The following is a 23316-nucleotide window of genomic DNA, read 5'->3' on the forward strand; positions in this document are numbered from 1 at the left end:
CGAAAAAATGTCGACTAAGCATGCTTCTGTAAGAGCCATGCGAACAAAAATTTTCCAAGTAAACACTCTTGCAAGGCGTAACTGACGCAGAAAAAGAACATCTGTAAAGTCACGGAAAGAACAGCACTTCACGACGGGACACAAAGGTGGAACCACGCACAAACTGCGCTAACTTTAAGCGCTGTTCTTTACGTGATAATGAAGCAACTAGCCCATCAGTCATTCCTTCCAAACCTGTAAAGTGAACCTACATCTATTTACCTGACCACATCTAGCCTTTTGTGATGCTGTCATCAATAGTATGGCCCCGTGAACATGTTCACCATGGCCACATAGTCGCGTTCCATTTGTATTCATGTTGCTATGTCGAAGGCAAGCATTTTAAAGTTTTAGTGTCAATACGGCAGTGAACGTGTGCCGCCGAAAGGTTGCTTGGTGGCAGAAGCGATGCATGACGGAATGATGGTGCAGATTTAGCGCGTCGCTGGCATCAAGACAATGCGCTGCCACCGAGGGAAGGAAGATAACGAAAGTGAACAGCTTGGTAGCTGGTCACGGAGACGTGCCGATGGTGGCGGTGCCATCATGACAAAATCTGAAGCGGCGATATTGACGGCTGAGGCGTTTTTTTTCTTGTATTCTTTCTTTTTCACAACGAAGTCGTTAAGAGTAAGTTTTAACTCGGGCCCAACTCCAACGTGGCCTATTCAAATAGATGTAAGACTCCGAAACGCTTTTCTGAGATAACTCCTGGGCTGATTTTAATGAAATTTTGTGGATTCTGGAGAGAAAGGTCAATTCTAGTGACTATTGGAAGCGGAATTTCTATTTAGGGCTTGAATTCTGGTAAAAAAAATTCTAAAAATTTGTAAGTGCGAAAAATACAGAAGCACGAAGTTTACAAATTAATAACTCCGCATGAAGAACTGATATCGCGGTTTTATAAACAGCATCCTTTAGACAATTCAAAGCGACAAATCTAATATGCCCATTTATATCTTATGTGAAGTCGTTACGCGATGCCCGCATAAAATCCACACCACAGACGGCCGTCGACATGATCGAAAAAAGCCTGGAAGGTACGGGACTGCATTGCTCCCCAAGTAAGTCGGAGCTCCTGCTTTACCAACCGATCGAAAGGCACAGAATCAAGGAGCAAAGGAAACACGAGAAGATCAAGATCCGCACCAGGGATGGTAACACAATACCGATGGTCAGCAAGATCCGAGTCCTGGGCATGACGATGGAAGCGCTCGGCAGGACCGGAGACACCGTCATCCGCATCATGGGTAAGGCGGCCAACGGCACCAGACTGCTCGAGCACGTTACCACAAAGAAGGGAGTCATGAAGGAGGAAAACTTCATCAGACTTATACACTCCTTCGTACTCTTCCACATAGTGTACGTGGCAGCCTTCCACAAGTGGAGGAAAAGCGAAAAGAACACGCTAGACACCCCAATCCGGAGGGCTTACAAGACACCCCTCGGTCTACTCGAAACTACCAACACGAAACGTCTCCTGCAGCTCGGCATACACAACACGCTCGACGAGATCGCCGAAGCGGAAAGAGCCGCTCAGTTGGAAAGACTGTCATCAACAAAGGCCGGCAGAAAGATCCTGTGCAGACTAGGCATCGTTTATCACGAACAGCAGGGACTAAAATGCCCCGCACCCGACCACATACGACGGAACCCGGAATTCAACGAAGGCAGAAGACGCGCTAGACGCAAGGCACTGAGGGACCTGCACGCGGAAGACACCGGCGCCAGATACGTGGATGTAGCCGAATATGCCGGCCGCAACGGCTTCGCGATCGTGGTGGTCGATTCCGGAGGCAATGCGCAAGCGACCACCAGCACATCGAGCAAGCAAGCGGAGGGAGTAGAATCAATAGCCATCGCCCTGGCCATCGTAGGCCGAGAATGCCACATGATCCTCGGCGACTCCAGACAGGCGGTGAGGAACTACGCCAAAGGAAGAATTGCCGCAACGGCGGCACGCGTCCTGCTCCGACAGGCAGACCGCGACCAGAGGACTCGAATCAAGTGGTTCCCAGCGCACGCAGGACAAGCGTTGGAGAAGCATGCCAATCGCAACGAAACGGCACAAACGGCACACAACGACAAACAGCGCGAGGACTAACCGACCGCGTCCAAGGCAACGGCTTCCCGCTGTGGTTTAGCGTCAAAGACCGGAAGACCAGCTATAACCAACTTACCAAGGCTTTCGGCTGGCCCGCAGACTTCTCCTGCCACCCTGCAAAGGGCTGAGCAGGTCGTAGGCCGTGCTGTTCAGACTACTACAAAGGAGAACGCTTCCAAGCCCGGCGCCATTGCATTGGATGTACCCAGAATCGCACCCCCATGACAAGTGCAGAGCGTGCTGCAAGGAGACGGCCACGTTCGAGCAGATGCTGTGGGATTGCTCCAAACATCCAAGCGAAGCTAACTTAGGGCGTATACCGCCGTAGCTTGAGGAAGCAACGCGGAGCGACGACCAAGAAAAACAACTCCAGGCCGTCCAGCAGGTCATCGAGGCGCTGCCTAGGCAGGAGCCTGGCATCCCGGCAACGGCGAGCGGGGATCCTCGCAGAGCACCCGCCACGATGACGACGTAGGCCATGTCCGAAGCGCGCCTTCGCGATTTACTGCAGGCTCAATAAACGTTTTCCCAATCCAATCCAATTACTTATCCGCGTTTGTCCTGCATGCGTCTGCGACGAAAACAAGAAGCAGGTATGCATAGAAAATCTGAGGTGGCGGTGGCAGGTGGTAGCGGAGAAGTTAGCATGCCCAGCCCCGGCACGTACTCATATCTGCATTGACATGGGCTCGTGGTAGTGATAGTGAGCAAAGCTCTACTTTTTCTGCGCGCTCTAGCCATTGTGAAACTAAGGATGTAGTTAGCATGCCCAGCCACAGAATGCAAATTGCAGCAGTTACGAGTGGTGGAATCCCGCTGGGGCTGATTCTGAAGACGCTTTCTTTCTCTGTCCACTTTCTCGATGGTCAAGCTAAAATGAGGAGGAGGCCTGACGGAAACAGCATTGATAGTCACCATAACAGAATGGATGGACGACCTGCGGAAAGGACAAAGCACACCAAGTTTTTAGCACTTGTCCTAGAGTAAAGCGCTACAATGGCTAGTATGCCCTCATGGGGATGTTAGACCGAACAGCTTCTCACTGCTAACACTGGACTGATACTAAGAAAATACTCCGTTCGCAGACACCACGGTGCACTGAACGTAGCAAAACAATATCAGTTTATAAACATAGTGTCAATTACCTGGTGTCCTTCTTGTGTTTGTGGAGGGCATAAAGGTCCTGCCAATGAAATGGCAGTATCTGTTTTTGCTGCGGTTGGACACAAACGAAATTGGTTGAAGTGATCGGACAGCGATCTACCAGCGGAGAAGACCAACCCGCAAATGAAAAATAATTGCTGGTTTCAGATCTTCCAATGTACCTTGTGCTTAGCTACTATCTGTGACATTTTTTTTTCTTTTTATGCTCTTATGAAGAGGAAAACTCCACATTACTACAATATCAACAACAGTACACAAAGTAGACTGGCTTTGAAGCTGTGACGACGCACCGCACTTTTGTACATTCAGCACATATAGTATTGGGGCAACACGTTTGAGCAAAATGATTAGGTTTTCGGTCAAAACACTGTGACAGGCGGGAAGAAATCGTTGTCATGCTCGGTCAAAACAATACCATCTGAAATCTTATTTGCTTACACATATTTTTTTGAAAATTACTATAACCCGTTATACAGTGCTTCGTAGGAGTTATATACTTGCTTGCCTCGTCAATCTCAAAAATGTATTTTCTTTGCGGGAGAAGACTTTCGTGAAAAATGACGCAACATAACAGTAAAACATCCAGCAAGGTTCCTATCCAGATGATTGACGAAATTGTGCACTGAGAACGTGTCGACTAGCGTGCGATTTAAAGTTGAAATATGATCGTTGTAAGGTTGTGTTGCGTCTAGCACGAGCGAGTAGTGTTAGCGATGACATTGGTGTGAAAATGGTCAGCTCGGTCTGCGATTTGTTCTTGTGGATCTCCACATTGAACGTCACAGTCGTCACGATGAGAGCACTCCTGTGACATTATTAGCTCAGTGGGCTGGGAAGGCTCGAGTGGTAGCCCACCTTGAGGGGTATTGGGTAACAATTATTAACATACGTACTTTGTGATGATGAAAAATATGCAGAAACACCACTGGTGTTGTCTAACTATTCGTAAAGAGGCCCCCAAATTTCAATTGGCCCACCCCAAACATTAAGTAGGCCCACCCCCAAATTTCAAATTGGCACACCCTCAAATTTAAATTGGCCCACCCCCAAATTTAATGTCGGCCACGGCCGATTTTCTATTCGCCCAGCCTTAAACTTCAACTTGGCCCGATCCCCAATTTCAATTGGGCCACCCTTAATTTTCAAGTTGGTCCACGCATGAATTTCCATAAATGGTCCTCTAAAATTCGAGTCGATGCACGCCAAAATTTAGGTTGGCCCACCCCCATATCGCCCCCAAATTCAGATTGGCCAACCCCGAGATTTCCAGCACATTTATGTAGGACCAACGCCATATCATCCCAAAATGCAGACTGGCCCGCCTCCACAGGACCACCAAATTTAGGTTGGCCCACTCCCATACCACCAGCAAATCGAGGTTGGCCCACCCCCATATCCGCCCCAAACTAACGCTGGTCCACCCCTCGATCACCTCAAATTTAGGATGGCCCACCGCAAATCACCCACCAATTAAGTTTAGTCCACGCATATATCACCCCCCAATTCAGCGTGGCCCAGCCGCACATCACCCCCATGGTTCCCATGTCACGAGGCCCGTCCCCATGTCACCCCCAAATTTAGGTTGGCCCACCCCCATATCATCCCCGAATCCAGGTTGACCCACCCCCATATCAGCCCCAAACTTAGCCTGGCCCACCCCTCTAGTACCTCAAATTTAGGGTGGCCCACCGCAAATCACTCCCACATTTAGGTTAGCCCATCCCCATATCACCCCAGATTCAGTTTCACCCAGCCCCATATCACCCCCATCGTTAGGGTGGTCCACCCCCCATATCCAACCCAAATGTAGGTTCTCCCACCCCCGTATCATCCCCAAATCCAGGCTGGCCCACCCCCCATATTCCCCCAAATTTAGGCTTACCCACCCCTATATCACCTCAAATTTAGGTAGGACCACCCCCATATCAGCCTCAAATTCAGCTTGGCTCTTTACCATTTCACGCCAAATTTATGTTGGGCCAATCCCATATCACTACCAAATTCAACTTGGCCCATCCCTGTATAACGCCCAAATTTATGCTGATGCCACTTCGTATTTCAAGTTCGCCACCTCACCCCTTTTTATAAAGACCTATATACAGTGAACTCTCACTTGAGGGAACTTCAAAGGACCGAAGGAAATAGTTCACTTAACTGAAAGCTCACTAAACTGAATATTCACTAGACCAGCATAAGACATGGCATACAGAGTCAAAAGTTTGAAAGTGCAATTCATGGAGCAAAAGACATGAGATCCATAGTGTTAGGAATGTGTGAAATGGAATTTCTACATATTAACAAGTACAAGGTTCATAACAGTTATAATGCTGCCATTCTCACTTAGAAAGAGAATCTGTAATCTTCTTCTGTACTTGTACTTTTAAAGCACAGGAAGTAACAAAACTGTCCAAAGAGTCAATGTTTTTGTACACTTCTTCTGGCACAGCTTGCTGTTTAGACACAAAGTCTCTCAACTTTCCAGTGTACCCTACAAACTCAGCTAGAGTTATAGGCCTTAAAACTGGCTTGGCAGTTGCCTCTTCTTCTTTACTTCGTCTTCTTCGAAAGAAAGAGACGACGACCATGACACGACTAGCCGGTCGGAAAAAAGACTCACCACGTGGTTTTTGTGGTGTGACAGATCGCCGCTTTGCTCTGGCGGCGTTGTAAGCGCCAGCGATGTTACTTTGTTCATGCCCTCCGAAATTACATGCTTGCTAGTTTTGTGCGGGCAATCTCGAAGGCCATGCCTCGTTGCCGTTCATTTTCTGCCCCGTCGCTTTGCCCCAGGGCGCTGTAGCGCCAGCGACGTTACATTGCCACTGGAGTGGCGGCTTGATGAGGGCGGGCATCTGTTCTGATCGTAAAAATAAGCCTTGGTCCTCTGAGCGAGTTCGTTAAATTGAAATATTGATTGTTCCGAAATTCGTTTAAGTGAAACATTTTTGCATAGAATCTATAAGAAAACTGCCGGGGATTTTTAAAAGTTCGTGATTTTGAAATATTTGATAAACCGACGTTCGTACAACTGAGAGTTTACTGTATTACTATGGGAAATGCGTCAATTTTTTGGCGTTACAGACACGATTTTGCAGGATTTTGCTACCAAATTGCTGGGGTACTCGCCAAAGAATGCTGCTCATTAAAAGCAACTCCCCCGAACAAGCGACGCCATATGTTGATCCTAAATACTGACGGCTAGCCAAGCTAGCTTCATTGTAGAGCGACCGGGGCAGACACAGCACGGGACATTTATTCAAATGGTTTTTTACGCATTAGCACAATAACAGTAGCTATTAATCCACACGCTGCATATCTTCTCCTAGTTGGTGCATTTCTTATTCGGATGAATATTTAGAAATAATTAACGCTCGGGCAGGACTCAGCTTAGCAGACCCTTTGTTCCGCACGAAAGTTGCATAGGGATGGCACTGGCCACCGGATGGCATTGTGGCCCAGGTGGACCTGATTCGCTCGGAGTATGTGCCATTAAGGACAGGCGAAAGTAAAAAAAAAACGGACCTTCCAGAAGAACGTAATAAGAATAGCTATTTTGTTCTCCCAGGTTCCACGCTACAAAGCACGGAAGTCCTTTTTACATAACAGAAAGCTATGCGCAAGCTTCTAGTTATGATGTCCAATGAATAAAAGCTCCATAAATGCGATGAACTAACAAATGAACACGACACTGCTATGTTTTAGGAAGGAAAAATAGAAAGGAATATTTCAAGAGAACCACTGGAAAACCAGAAACGAAAGCTAATCATAAGTTTTGTGTTTCTGCCATCTAGTGAGAGACTAGAAAACTAGGTCCTATGCGGCTTAGGCGGGAATCGAACCGTGGCCACCGCGACGTGGGACAAAAGGTGCGTGCGATTCTACCACTCGGCCACGGGTACCGAGGCTTCGCCCAGCGGCACGCTCATGTTTTTATAGATATCACGGGAATTTTCACGACAGTGTTGCAAAAAACGCTTTTGGGAACAGTGTTACGCCATGTGTGGAGAGTCGAGATAGGCATCAATCGAAAGCTGTCTCCAGACTACATACGCTGCACTGGGTATTGCGATAGACGCCGTAGTTTAATTACTGGTACCGTTCTTGCCTCTAAAATCGGGTACAAAATTTAGTCGTTTCCATAGGCTTCCATTGCTAAATCTTTAACCGCTGTGGGAACAAAATTCTTACGTGCCATAGCGTGATCACTGCATTTGGCTCGTGTGGATTGTCTTCCAAAACCCGTCTGTCACCTGCCTTTTTCGATAATCGACAGCAGCCTTTGTTATTCGCTAAAAACCCGCTCGTTCCATTGAAAACGCGCTAGCTTCGTGCCGGGGCCGCTTGGGGCGCTAGTTGGTACGTGTCCACTAAAGCTGGATATGCAGTGTTGACCTTATTTTATTGTAGGTTATCTTGGTGCATATTTTATATAATACTGGAAGTAAACCAATGGGCCTATAATTTTTCAATTCTTTGACGTCTCCCTTTTTGGGGATTAGTATAATGTTGGGAATTCCTGCAGTTGTCTGCGACCCTTGAAGTCGAAAGGCAGTTCGTATAAAGAGCCGCTAGTTTTTCAAGCATTCTGTCTCCACCATTTTTGATTAATTCAACTGTTATTCCATATTCTCCTGCTGCTTTTCCCCGTTTCATGCCTTGCAAGGCCATTCTGACCTTATTGCTTGTTATAGGAGGAGTCTCTGCAAACTGTTGTTTATTACGGCTTCGAATGGAGGTATCGTGACTCCTCCAGGTGCTGCACAGGTCAGTATAGAATTCTTCCACTACTTTTACTATACCTTCGAGATTGCTGATGATATTACCCTGCTCATCTTTCAGTGCATACATCTTGGCTTGTCCTATGCCGTTTTCTTCCCACTGATGTGAGGCCGCATCCATTTTTACGGCTTCCTCAGTCTTTCTGTAGTTATAGTTTCGAATATCCCTTACTTTCGCCACTTTGACCAGTTTTGAAAGTTCCTCGAATTCCATCTTATCTCTTGATTGGGGCACCTTTATTCTTTGTCGCTTCTTTATTAGGACCTTTGTTACTAGGGGGAGCTTGCCTGCTCATTGTCTTGGTGCCTGGCCTCCCACTTCAATTGCTGCCTCTGAAGCTAGCCTAGTTAGGGTTTCAATATTTACATCTATGTCATCTTCACCACTCTGTTCTAAGGCTGCGTATTTGTTTGCAAGTACCAGTCTGAATTTACCTGCTCGTACCCTTACTGCATGTGGGTTGGCCGGTTTCTTCTTGACCAATTTTACTCTTTCTCCAAATTGAGGTGAATCCTATTTGCTATCCTATGATCACTGGACTATACCCTACCTAACACTTCTACATCCTGCACTATGCTGGGATCGGCAGAATGTATGAAATCAATTTCATTTCTTTTTCGCCATTAGGGCTTTTCCAGGTCCACATTCTGTCGCTACGCTTCCTGAAGAAGGTGCTCGTTATTCGAAGCTTACTCCTCTCTGCGAATTCTACCAGCATCTCTCATCTAGCATTCCTAGAACCCACGCCGTTGCTGCCAATTGCTTGTTCAGCAGCCTGCCTTTCCCCCACTTTTGAATTGATGTCACCCATTACTACAATATCTTGAGTTTGCACTTTTCTTATTGCTCATTCAACATCTTCAAAAAACTGATCTACTTCATCCTCATCGTGAGGGGATGCTGGAGCGTACGTAGGCTTATACAACCTTTAATCTGTAGCACTTGTTAAGTTTGATTACGACTGCTGCTACCATCTCACTAATGCTGTAGGATTCGTCAATGTTGCCCGCTATGTCCTTATGGATTAGGAATCCAACCCCGTATTGCTTACCCTGGGCGACCTTTATAGCAGAGGACATGGCCGTTAGCCAGCACTGTATAAGCTTCTGGAGTTCTTTCTCCCTAAGCCTGATGATATTGACACGTATACTTGTCTTTATCGGGCGACACGTTTTACCGCCTAACAAATGTTATCGTACAGCGTGTGCATCTGGGTCGCAAGCTCCAAGGGTAGCGTTGGCCTGGCGGCCTGGGGCACAGCTGGAAGCATCCGAAGGTCCTGGCAAAGGATGAGTCGACTGCTAACAGAACAACTTGTTTATTATAGCATTGCAAAAGAGCGGCCGGTCAGGTCGACCGAAGTGGAGAGACGGGAGAGCACGTTACTCGACGGAAGAATTTGAAGCCTCTCTCGGCGTCCGTGGGCTGCTGCTTTTATACTCTCGGAGTCGAGGGCAAGAGGAACGACTCGGGATGAGGCGCACGTGACGGCGGCGCACGGACACGTTGAGACGAGAAGTGACGCATCCGCCGGGCCGGCGCCGGTCAGACCTCCTCGCTTCACAGTTGGGGAGCTCCTCTCCCCGGCTGCCGCACTTTCACAAGCGTGGGCACGTGGCAAGACACGTGGCATTGAAACATGCCTGAACGCGCTTGGGAGGAAGCGTTGCGGCAGCGCTGAACGGGCCAAAATGTCCGCCGCTTTGAACGAAGCCCCGGCGTCCGTTGCATCCGCGCCGTCTATACCGCGCGCCGGAGGCGAAACGTAACAGACCGCCCCGCCGGGAGAAGGAGATCCCGATGGTCAGGGGACTGCATCCGCAGTCCGGAGGGATGTCGCTCGATGATGCTCATAATCGAAGTCGGTCGTCCCTCGGCGTTTCTTGAGCGCAGCGCACAGAAAAGGCCTCGTTCTCACGTTCAGGTTCACACAGGACACTGCAAAGTGACTTCGGGAGAGTTGCCATTTTTGTTCTCGTTCCCAGCAAGCGTTAGAACTACGCCGAAACTCAACCGCTCAGTCAGCAAGCACGACACAACCCTCACTAAGCCATGCCAGGCTCTTTCCCCTTTTATACTACTGCCTAGTTCCTTACAGTAGTCTAGCAGCACTCAGAACGCGTCCCCAAATTGGAAAATTGCACTAGAAAGCACGTCATCACTTTGAAACACTAAACAAAAGCAATATGTTAAAAATCCTGCCTCAGGAAGAAAACATGTGTAACAAACAACTTTGAGGCTGATTCCTACGTTAGGGGCCTCGACTTAAGCCATTGGCGTTACCGTTGAGACTCCCCTTTTTCTAACGCACCTCAAAGGAATATTGTTGCAAAGCGAGGCTCCAGCGCAGGAGGCGGCCATTTTTGGAAGAGATGGTCTGCAGCCATTGGAGAGGGCAGTGATACGTCTGGAAGCATTCGAAGTGGAGACCGCAGCGAGCGACCGTACACCAGCTCAGCTGGCGAAAGCCCCGTAGCCGTATGCGGCGCGGTCCTTAATGCAAACATCACCCCAGGCAGACACAGCTCCCAGTCAGTTTGTTGTTCAAAACATAATGCTCTCAACACGCGCTTTATGACGGAGGGGAGCTTCTCAACGGAATTCGACTGTTGGTGGTACACTGAGCTGTGTAACAGCTTTACCTCACACCTTTCGAGAAAGGCTGTTGTCAAAGCGCTAGTAAACACTGTGCCCTGATCTGACTGGATTTCTGCAGGAAAACCAACTCGCGCAAATATGGACAGTAGTGCATTGACTATCTCAACTGAGCTGAGTTCTTTAAGCGGCACTGCCTCAAGGAACATTTTCGCTGGGCAGATCACAGTCAAAATGTGTCTGTACCCCGTGGTTGTTACCGGCAGAGGTCCCACTGTATCAATAACGAGCCGTCTAAAAGGCTCCATAATGATAGGTACCAACTTCAACGGCGCCCTGAATTTGTCCCCTGGTTTGCCCACTCGCTGACAGGTGTCACGTGTCCTCAAAAAGTGTTCATCTTCATGAAAACACCCTGGCCAATAGTACTCTTGCAAGAGACGGTCCTTAGTCTTCTTAACTCCTAGGTGTCCGGACCACGAACCTCCATGTGACAAGCGCAACGGATCCTGACGGTAGCACTGAGGCACGATCAGCTGATCGAACTCCACTCCCCTGCGGTGTAGATACTTCCGGTACAGGACCCCACTTCGTTCCACAAAACGAGCATTTTTCTTGGCGATACCTTCCTTAACACTGCAGCGCATGTTTTCTAGGCTGCCATCCTTTTTTTGCTCGGCTATCAAAGCCGACCGGCTGACTTTTAGCAACCTATTAAGTCCATCTGACGTAGGCGCGATGAGCAAATCTGCAGATAGCTCTTCTAACTTTCCCGTGTCGGGCATGTCCTCTCCAGTATCTGGTGCCTTCAACGGTACAGGCTCAATTTTATTCAGTTCGGACGTGCTCTGAATATCAGCTTGCTGCGCCTCCGACCCTTTCTCATTGTTCGACAACGTCGGCCCCGCAACTACCGCCTTTGCAGCGAGCTCCCGAACTCTCGATCTGGTTAAGGCCTGAACGCTAGCGTCACCAAACAAAAGCCACTTCTCGCGCAGGAGTTGATCGGACCTGTTCGAAAATAGGTACGGGTACTGGGGGAGGGGGGGGCAGCATAGATGACACTGCGGCCTCCGTCTCAAGTGCTCCGAAAGGTCCTTCAATAAGCACTTCTGCTACGGGCAGACACACGCTATGAGCTTCCATGGCTTGCTTGATCCAGGCGCACTCGCCCGTGCGCATATCGGGTTCTACGTGAGAGGGGTGAACTACATCCATTGTAGCTGCGGAATCACGGAGCACTCGGCACTCTTTCCCGTTCACGAGGAGGTCTCGCATGTAAGGCTCGAGAAGCTTCATGTTCTCGTCAGTGCTGCATAATGACAAAAACATGACTTTTGTTTTTGTTTCCAGACACTGCGCCGAAAAGTGACCCGGCTTCTGACACGTATAACACACGCGCGCTTGCCTCGTCTCGAACCGCTTTCTGCGTTCGGCTTCGGCTGCCGCCGTCTCCGTACGTTCGGTCGGCCTGCTTTCACTCGCATCCGCACTACGTGTGTCCCCCCTTGCTCTCATGGGCGTGAACATTTCCCGAAACTTCTGACGGAACGCCTCCGCTGACAGCCTGTACTTCTTTAGCAGACTCGATTTCACTTGGTCGAAATCCTCTGCCTCCTCTCTCTTCAAGCGAGCGACTACGTCGGCCGCCTCGCCGGGTAACAAAGTGAGCAAGGGCTGTGGCCACGTTTCCCGAGAGAAGCCCTGCTTCTCGCACGTTCGCTCAAAGTTAACCAGGAACAAACCAATGTCCTCTCCAAGCTTAAACGGCCGCATCAGGTCAGTCATTTCGAACAATACTCGTTCTCCTGCACCGTGTGCCTGACTTCCATTACGAGCGCGTTCCATCTCTACCTCGAGACGCTTCATTTCCAAAGCGTGTTGACGGTCGCGCTCCTCTTTTTCTTTCTCTTTTTGTTCTTTACCTTCGCGCTCGTCTTTCTCTTTTTGCTCTTTACGTTCGCGCTCGTCTTTCTCTTTTTGCTCTTTACGTTCCTGTCTTTTTACCGTCTCCCTCTCCTCAATGGTCTCATGGCATTCCGACAGCTCATCATCCTCAGCTTCTAACTCATGAATAGCCCTTAGGAGTTCTGGTTTTCTGAGTTTGTCTGAGACATCCAGACCCAACTCTCTTGCAAGCTCCAGCAATTTTGGTTTGCGCAACGACTTCCAATCCATGGCTACTCTGAATGCTGCTTTCTCTACTGCCTACTGTTGTCTTGCCGCAAACTAACCCGGAAGCAACGACAACCACAATTACCAGCTCTTTTTCTGACACTAACAAAAGCCTGGCAAAACTCAGAAGAAGAAAGTCCCGCACTCGCCAAACCTCGCAGCCAAGAATTCAGCGCAGTCGTTCCGCTGCAGGCAACCAGTCATCACACAGGGCTCGTTGCACTGCTCCCGGATGGTCGTTGTGCTGCTCAGCATACAGTCGACCGCATATCTTCGCTGCTGGCCTCCGTTGTCGCGATCTCACCGCTGCCAGCAAGTTGTTGCAAATGGGTCGCTGAAAGCATCCGAAGGTCTGGCAAAGGATGAGTGGACTGCTAACAGAACAACTTGTTTTTTATAGCATCGCAAAAGAGCGGCCGGTCATGTCGACCGAAGTGGAGAGACGGGAGAGCACGTTACTCGACGGAAGAATTCGAAGCCTCTCTCGGCGGCCGTGGGCTGCTGCTTTTATACTCTCGGAGTCGAGGGCAAGAAGGAACGGCTCGGGATGAGGCGCATGTGACGGCGGCGCACGGACACGTTGAGACGAGAAGTGACGCATCCGCCGGGCCGGCGCTGGTCAGACCTCCTTGCTTCACAGTTGGGGAGCTCCTCTCCCCGGCTGCCGCGCTTTGACAAGCGTGGGCACCAACATGTACACACACACACACACACACACACACGAAGACACGTGGCATTGAAACATGCCTGGATGCGCTTGGGAGGAAGCGTGCGGCAGCGCTGAACGGGCCAAAATATCCGCCGCTTTGAACGAAGCCCCGGCGTCCGTTGCATCCGCGCCGGCTATACCGCGCGTCGGAGGCGAAACGTAACAAGCGCAAGACGCGCCTGCATGTATCGGAAGTTTCTGAAATGTTATCGATGGTTCCATGCACTGTCTGTGACTGAAGCTTGTGTAATCTGATTGCATGTGTGCGTGACGCGAATAATGTAGAACTTTGTGGAAGGCACGCGGGTTCCAGCGATTACTCTGGAACGTTCGACGACAGATGTATAAAAGCCCACGCGCTTGAGCCGCTCATCAGATTTTCGACGCCCGCCGACCCTGTTCGCCGCCATCGTTGTGTTATAAGTGTAGCTTGTTTTTGTGGGCACAGGTTCGCCCAATAAAAGTCAGTTTTGCCTTTCACAGTATTGCTACTGTGTTCTTCAACGTCACCACCACGTGACAATATGTTAAACAATGCTCATGGTTCCTCAAGTAGTCCTCCTAAGCTAGCCTCACTCGACCAAGTTCGGGTGTTAAAGGTTCACAGGGTCAGTTTCCATTGGCGGCCTGTCCGGGCCTAGAGATTCTTAGCACGCTCTGCTGCGTTACAGGTCTGACCACCGCCTTGGTCAGGTGCTCCGTAGCTGCTGGCGACTTAGGGCCATGGGTTAATTGTAGAAATCATGAGGGACGTATATTAACTACGTGATAAAAAAAGCGAACAGACCACCTTCATTTCAAAAGTAGCCATACACAACAATGGAAGAAAATCATCCCGTATTCACAAGCTCACCTATACCACCACATCTGCTCTGAAAAAACAGATTTTCGAAAGTCACGCAAAGGAACTCATAACGGGCCTGGTGGCGAAGGGCTACCCGGAAAGTGTTAATGATGCTATAAACAGAGCACATGCATAGAGAGAAATACAATTTTGAGCAGCGAGATCCCAAAAGCAGCGCGATCCTAGAAATCAAATCAACCTTGTCCTCACTTAGTCGTTTACATGGCCGCACTTCAACAACATCCAAGCCAAATATTTTAATATTATTTAGCAGAGCACATGTTTGTCATGAATTTTCAGTCACCATGAGTTGTCTATCGCCGGGGAAGGAACCTAAGAGATATCCTCTAAGAACCTAAGACAACCACGGTTCAAAACATGGACTCAGGCTACGAACCTTGTGGTAAACAATACTGCGATGTCAGGAACAATTTGAATCCAACTGCATTGCTGAGGCTACTTCCTCTGACTTTAAATTCAAAATTGAGGAACCTCTCAATCGTGACAGTAACACTATGGTCTACATTGTTCATTGAAACGTCTGCGACCCGCAGTATATAGTACACACTGGGACCGTCTTCAGACTTTGTCTAGATAACCGCAGAGCTCACCGGCCGCGCACTACCACATCTTCCAGTTGCAAAACATCTCAGTCTGCCACAGAATTCATGCGACAAAATACCTGTCACCCTTCTCCAGTGTGACTTGCGCTCTTCTCGTGAACGGGAACAAAGATAACTATATTTTATCCACAAGTCTAGAACAATCACGCAGGTCTTAATTGAACCCACACAAAACCTCTCGTTAGTCTATATGTTAGAGTAAGGAAATACTGCCATACAGAACTTTACGTGAATCTGTTTTGGACAATATTTCCACTGCCGTTTCATGCATTGTGAAACAAATTTCATAATCGGATGCTGTTAGTATTGCATGTGTTGTCTTTCTTTACTACTTACGATGATTGTATTTTTAATACAACAAATGATATGATGCCGTTCGCGAAGATGTGCGCAGTCGCGCGAAACCGCGCGACTGCGCACATCTTCCCACCGGACGTCGTGATCTACGATCGACAGCAGCCGTGACGCCCACTACGAGCAGCTCCGGATAAAAGGGGATGCTGGCACCTTGAAGCTTCACTGGCAGCGGCGGCAGCATTGGTGACACACGGCTTACGCTTGCGTGTCGTATTTCGGTCCTTACAGGTTAGAAATCGCACAAATATCTGCTTTTTATGACTTATGTAAATAGTGCTGTTGCAGCTGCCATTCCTTGACTTGTTCTTGTTTCTTTCACCCTATTCTCTTATTCCAAGCATGACACCTGATCATGAAATGTTAAAAATGTTGAAAGAAATGAAGCAGGAAATTCGTGACCTGCGCACTTCTCTGGAACGAGAATTTAGAAAGGAAAACAGAGAAGTAAAAGCTAGCATGGAACTGATTAACCAATGTTTCGAAGAAATGAAAGTTAGCATGATATCCATCCAAAAAGAAAACGCAGATATTAAGGTTCAGAATGCTTGTCTTCTGTCGGAGTGTGCACTCCTTAAAGAGCAGGTGCAAGCGAATGAACTAAGAATGGTACAACTAGAGCAGCACTCAAGAAACAAAAACCTAGAAATCAAACGTATTGCAGTTTCGCAAGATGAAAATCTCCCGAAAATTTTGCAGAACACTGGCGAAACTGTCGGTAAATCAATTATACAGGGCGATGCTGAAGTATGCCGCAGGATTCCAACAAAAGGCTCATCGCAGCCAAACATTCTTGTACAGTTTTACAGCAGATCGAAACGCGATGCAGTTTTAGAAAATGCTAGAAAGAAGAGATTTTCAACGGCTGATATTGGTTTCGCACAGTCTGCCCCAGTATATATGAACGAACATTTATGTTTCGAATTCAAGAAGCTGCTGGACATGACAATCGCGAAAAATACAGAAAAAAATTGCCGTTTTGCATGGACAAGGGACGGCAATCTTTTCGCAGAAAAACTGAGTGTTCCCGAGCAATGCGTATAGCTTGCATCTCGGATCTTGATAACATCGACCAGTAAAAGGATGTTTTCTTTCGACGACATCATACCTACAAACACCTCTTCTCCTATTTTGCTCTCACCTTGCGAAGCAGGTAACGTAAATACAAAAAACAAGAATTGATTATCTTTCATTCACATGAACGCACAATCAGCCAGAAATAAGGAAGACCAAATTGTTGCGCTTACTGCTTCGTTTGGTTTCACCCCAGATGTGCTCATGATACGTGAAACCTGATATAAAAATGAAATAGATGTGCTTAGGTTGCCCGCTCATAAATTCTTCTGTGTAAATCGACCCTCTCGAAGAGGAGGAGGTGTTATGTTGATGGTAAAAAACACGCAGCAGTGCCAACTGATTGAGTCGTTTTCCTTTGTTACTATTGATTATGAAATGTAATGATAACGTATATTGTGCTGTATACAGACCTCCAGGTACAAACATATCAAGCTTTCTGTCGTTTATAGATTAGTACCTAAGCTGGATTAACGGTAATGCTTTCAAGCTCATTATGGCAGGGTATATAAACATTGACTTGTTGAAGACTTCTAAACTGCGTGATGAATTTTATAGGACACTTGAATCTAACGGTTTTGCAAATGTAGTAAACTCTCCCACTCATATTTCAACTGACTCAAGTATGTTATTATATGTCTTGATAACAAACATTGACGATACAAATCTCTCATCCGGTGTTGTAGGCACTCACATCAGCGATCACCTTCCAATTTTTTTTGTTTTTTAAACATAACACATCTATTGGAACCACGAACGACATTCCTTTGACTGCACGGGACATTAATGTACGTAGTTTAAACAATTTTCGCAATGAAATATTGCTCGTTGACTGGTCACCTCTACTGCTTATTACAGACCCCGAGACAGCTTACGAGTATTTTCATGAAAAGTTTAATAAAGTTTAAATCTGCTTACGAGAAGTGTTTCAGGTACAAGGTAATGAAACCTTCGCGTAAATGTAGAAAGCCATAGGTTACGAAACAGTGTTTAAAAGAAATACGCACAAAAATATCTTATTTCATAACTTTATTTCAACGCGGTCTGAAGAAACCTTGCGTCAATTTAGGGCTCAGAGGAATAAAGTAAACAGTCTTCTGCGTGGCGACAAAAGGATGTACTTACAAAATTTATTTAATGTTGACGTTATTAAAAAAGACAGATATTGTTTGGAAGCGTATTAACACAGTTCTTGTAATGAGACTATTAGAGGAATTACAATTAATGGTAATGCAATATCAGAAAAGGAACTAGCTGAATCTTTCAACAAGCATTTTACCAATTTAGCAAAGAGTTGTCACGATCCAAATTGTTCGCAATATCTAACTACAAGGACCAGCCAATCTGCATCTTTGACTCCTACGACAGATAGGGAAGTAATAGGTACTTTCTTATCTCTCAGAAATAGTAAATGTTTCGATGCCGATTGTTTTGAAATTGGGCATGCTAAGTTCGTACTAGATTCAATTACTCCGGCGTTGACACACATTTATAACCTTGTTTTATCTAGTAGGTTTTATCTAGTAAGTTCAAGGTAGGTGTTCAAATGATGGGTGGTAAGCCGGCGTCGCAAACAGAAATATTGTTTTAAAAGGTCAGTAAGCAGTGTCTTAGGGCGAAAATGACGCATGAATGCGGAAAGGGTTCGCCTATCTTTCAGATTGATTTCAATGGTAGCGTGATTGGCTCGATCGCGATTTCCCGCGTGACACTTATAACTCTTGCTCAGTCGCGTTAAAAGCATAGAATAAAACTGGATTCAGTTGCGCACTTGTATTGATGCTTGTACCGGCTTTTGATCATACTGTATTCGATACGGCAAGAACTACAGGGAGTCTACCAACCGGAAAAACCGGCAATTCTCTGGGATTTTGACTAGGCTGGAAGTACTCAGGAAAAACTCTGGGAATTTGTGCTTCTATCAGGGAAAATTTCCCGTCATTTTATTGAAAGGGGACGAAAGTTGAGCTAATGCTGGCTCGATTACCAGAGAGGAACCATAACAAATCGTCTTTGACGCCGTGTCGTCGGCTGGAGGAGTTGCCAGTGTACCGTGACGACCGATTTTCCGGACGTCCGATTTTTGGGACATTCTCGATAATTCGGACGTTTTCGGAACGCCACCACGTACTCCATAGAGTCAATGCAGATGAACGTATGAAATTTCGGATGCAAGAACCCTTCGTCGTCTAATTTTCGGGACCATTTGCCGCGATCGCATGTCGTAAACGGTATTATTCAGAGCCACTACCGCCGCCATGTCGATTATCTCGCCACCTCGAACCGGCACTCTCCCGCGCCGATCCACTGGCAGCCGTAGCCACCACCGCGGCGACGCTAGACCTAGCTACTTCGACGTTCGCTACTGTTAGCCATTCGCCCCGGTTAGCAATGGCGCAAACTCTGCCTTTGTAATCCTCGCCAATGTCTTCGAAGCTCGGAAGGCACAGCGCGTTGCATTATGCCAGTTTTTGAAAGTAAGCTGCGCCTCAATACAAAGATGTTACACCCTGAAGCTTAACAAGTGTGGGTGCAACGCGTGCACCCACCGTCTCCTGTCATAGAAAGAGCATCGTTATGTCAAATAAGTGTACTGGCAGGCCTTGGGAGCTTGGTAGGACATGCCTGTGGCGATTTGAGCCCTTGAGAACAGAAAAACACATGCATTCACTTTTTCGAACTGCCCGATTTTCGCATGTTTTCGCGGCCCCTAGTGAGTCTGAGAAATTGGACGTTGACTTTACAACTACCCAAGAGTACGCTTCACATGCTCCGTGGGGCGAACGCGTGGCAGATTTAGGACGCGAAGAGAAAGGACCGATGCATTGAGGAATGAGCGGGAAAAGAATTGTGCCGCAGCTTATTTGAAGGAGATTGAGCTGATTAAAACTAAGTGTTGGCTGACGCCGAGATTCAGGTGTCCCTCATACTGTGAGTGACGTGATGCTGCTTGGCCCAGTTGGTGTGGGCTGCTACAGATGGCGCAACGTGACCTGCGCAGCAAGTAGCCGCACCGACATCGTCACCTACCTTGGCCTGCTTCCGTTTCCGGGAGCCTCGCTTGTTTTTGCTGTTTGCCCGCGATGGGCGAGTGAGTCAATCCATTGGCGCTGGAGTGATCAGTCGGTGTGTTAAATGTAACCTTAACCTGCATAAAACCATTACCCTACTATGCGAGTCTTCCTGCGTTCAGCCCAAGCCTCACATCTGGCGCAGTCGACCCCGACCCTCTGCCAAGCCGTTCAGCCACGGTAGCGCAAGAACGACGGTCAGTACGCCTCTTCAGCCGCATTCGTCATTCTAGTCGCGCCCTCACGCCGCCTAAGACTCACGCCTAAAGATACTTCTGCCATTTTACCGCTCGTCTGTGTTCACTCCGCATCAGAAGAAAAGCATGGCCGTCAGGTGAAGAGCGCCGTGAATGTTCACAACTAGCCCGGAACTAAATTGAATCTCGCGCATAACCTGTGCCTTAGCGCTCACTCGCCTAGTCTCCCGTGCGCCCAGCCTTGCTTTGCGGTGCATCACGCCAGGAATTATTTGGGAGGAGCTTGACTCAACGACCATGTCGCGGCTTGGAGTCGACCTTATCCGCGATGAATTGGGCCGACGCGAGTTAGAGAGCACCGGCTCTAAGGAAGAGCTCATTCAGCGCCTCGAAGCCGACATTCACCATCGTCGTCAGGCAAGGCCACGGTCAAGCGTGGAGAGGGCGTACCGCCGGTAACTCAGGTTTGCCCTTGATCTCCCGATGCTCGAAAGTCTGGCACTTCTGTTTCAACAGCTGCCACGCCCCTCGAGTACAGTTACCACACTGCCAGACTTGTTGTCATCGATTGCTTTACTTTGATCAGTCTCCAGCACAAAATGTTTATGTCTGGCTCAATGACGTCCGCCGGGTACAGCAGCTTGGCGCATGGGACGACGCCACCACCCTTCTCATTGCCGCAAGTAAACTGAAAGGCACAGCTCGTAATTGGCACCTCGCTTTTGGAAATCACCATTGAACCTGGGAAACGTGGAGCGCCACCCTGAAGGAAACATTTTCATCAGAGCTGACCCTCATCGAATGACAGGAACGCGTCATAAAGATCAGACAGGGCCCAGGCGAGATCCTGCAAGAGTACGCTTACGCAAAGCTGCGTGTGTTTGAAAGCTGCCTCGTCACCCTTACCGACGCCCAGAAGATTGATTACCTACTACAAGGTCTTCAAGAAGCACATGTCATTGCAGCCATCGCGGCTAATAGGCCGTTGACAGTGCGTGACTTCATATACACGTGCACAAGCCTAGACAAGTGCACTCAACGTGCCCACGACAGGGCAAGCGTAAGGCAACCGGTGCTTCCACAGAAGCCACCCCCTCGTTCATCGCAAAGTGGCAATTCAGGACGTCAGCAGTATAACTTCCAGCCACCAGCTCCGCCAATAGCTCCGCCAACAGCTACAACATCACAGCCAAGACAACGCATTTCTGAGTCGCCCAAGGAAGAACAGGAACGAAGATACGAAGCCATTTCTGCACAGTATCGGGCCCCAGCATTCCGGAGCGGCCAAGACATCGCACAAGCAACCTGTTACCAGTGTAAAAAGTTAGGGCATTTGGCGTCGGCATGTCCCTCGCGTAGCAACACGGCACCACCATCAACCATCCCTGATGCCCAACAGCCACGGGCCTTTCATAGTATGCCTGACAAACTGGAAGGCTCCCAACATCAATGTCCATTTTTCACGGCGGTCATTGCAGGAATCCGAGAACATGAAGCAAATCCGGACTCTGGCTCGAACGTGACATTGATTTCTAAAGCCATCCTACCTTCCGCAATGATTATGACATGGACTAATTTGCCTCTTGCCGTCGTGGGAGGTGGTACAGCGCTACCAGTTGGGTCCGCCCTCCTTAAGATAACTATTGGCCCTATCACTGGTGTGGTTGAGGCAGCAGTTTTGGAGAACAACGTCCTACCCCTTATTCTGGGTGAAGACCGGTTTTGGCAGCGCGAGCCCGCTTGGTCTTCCAGCCACCAGGGCCCACTCAGCTACAACATCCAGCCACGGGTGTAGCGCTTCTAGCTACTCAGCGTCTGGTCCCGCGAATGGCCAATGCCGTCATTTTAGCAGCCCGCTCAAAACTTTTTGCGCCGGCAGAAGCAACATCACAAGACTGTCTACAACGAGAACCTGAAAAGTTTTGGTGGCGAAGACAGTGCCGCTGGACAGCAGCACTGCCGCATTACAAGTCTGCACTACGGTGCCTGTAACCATCCACCCCGAACTTCCACCAGTCAGACTAGGCAGCCAGCTCTCCCCTGAAGAGCAGTCTGTCATTCCTGACATACTGGCTAAGAACAATGCCGTCTTTTCTCGCCATGACGATGACATTGGTCATTTTACCGACACTCAACACCGCATTGATTTGCTGCCCAATACTGTGCCGTACAGCTGCAGCCCTTACAGATATACGCTAGAAGACAGGCAATTCCTCGAAAGGCAAATTAAAAAGCTTCTTGCTCAAAATATCATCCTCCCTTCATCTGGCCCGTGGGCATTCCCAGTCGTTGTCGTGTATCGCAGTGGAAAGAAACGCTTGTGTATGAATTACATTCCACCTAATGAACGTACGATCAAGGTTGTGCACCCCCTACCACTGGTAAATGACATCATTCAGGACATCGCTGGCTGTGCCTACTTCGCCACAATGGACATTAAGTGCGCCTACTGGCAAGTCAGCCTGAGACCCCAGGACAATGATAAAACCTCATTCATCACCCACCACGGAACTTACACGTGGGCCCGAATGCCATTCGGATTAAAGAATGCGCCGTCAACATTTCAGCGAGCCTTGCAACTGGTATTCCAAGACCTTCAAGCTCGCCCGGATAAATGCGGCATACGAGTATATCTCTATGACATCCTTATCTATGCAGAGTCATTCGCCACATTTGCAGGTTTGATGGAAGAGGCCCTCCAGTTGCTGCATAGCAGTGGACTTAAGGCCTCACTTGAGAAATGTTCCTTCGGTCTCGCTTGCATCAAATTTCTTGGGTTCATCATTTCAAGCGAAGGCTTGAAATCCAGAAAGGATCCAGAAAGAGCAGCTGCCATGTACCGTATCGCAACTCTCCGAAACCAAAAGGAAGTCCTTTTCTGGATACAGACAGCCAGCTTTTACCGTCGACTCATCAAGGGCTTCGCTAAAGTAGTAGCCCCTCTTCAAGCCCTTGTCAAGTCATCCACATTTCTATGGTCCCCAGAATGCGAAAGTGCCTTCCAGACTATTCGCTCAGCCCTTACAGAGCCACCACTACTTGCTCATTTCAATCAATATGCAGCAACAACAGTAACCACTGATGCTTCTGCTGAAGCCATAGGAGCAGTGCTGTCACAATTTCAGGATGGCAAAGAACGTGTTATTGCCTATGCTAGCCGATTCCTGACACTAGACGAACGCAAGCTTCACAGTAACGTGTGGGAAGGCATCGTAGTACATTGGGCAATAACAGTGAAATTTCGTCAGTATCTAATTCGAATCAAGTTCGTCCTAGTTACAGATAGCTGGACTGTTGCTTGCTTGACCAAGTGTGTGATACCATCTCGCAGATTTACGTCCATGCTCATGGTCTTGGTTGAATTGGACTTCTCTGTCAGACGTTTGCCTGGATGGCAGCATGCTGTAGCTGACTATTTGTTTATACTTTCGTGTTCAGTCACACACTCCGCTCAAGCGCTGGTTACCGCTCAAGAAAAAGACCCTGAATGCAGTGCAATTCCTCAAAGCCTTGCCAACGGAGATGCCCCGGCCGAGTTCAACCTAATCGACAACGTTCTATACCATCGGACACCTTCAGGAACCTGTG

At 48.2% G+C, this 23316-nt stretch overlaps 1 pseudogene; it reads left to right on the forward strand.

Annotated features, from left to right (window-relative positions):
• The first annotated feature begins 1237 nt into the window (after positions 1–1237).
• On the forward strand, positions 1238–21772 carry LOC126517644 (uncharacterized; annotated as a pseudogene).
• The last annotated feature ends 1544 nt before the right edge of the window (positions 21773–23316 follow it).

Source organism: Dermacentor andersoni, chromosome 11 (assembly GCF_023375885.2).
Source record: "Dermacentor andersoni chromosome 11, qqDerAnde1_hic_scaffold, whole genome shotgun sequence".
Lineage (NCBI taxonomy): Eukaryota > Metazoa > Arthropoda > Arachnida > Ixodida > Ixodidae > Dermacentor > Dermacentor andersoni.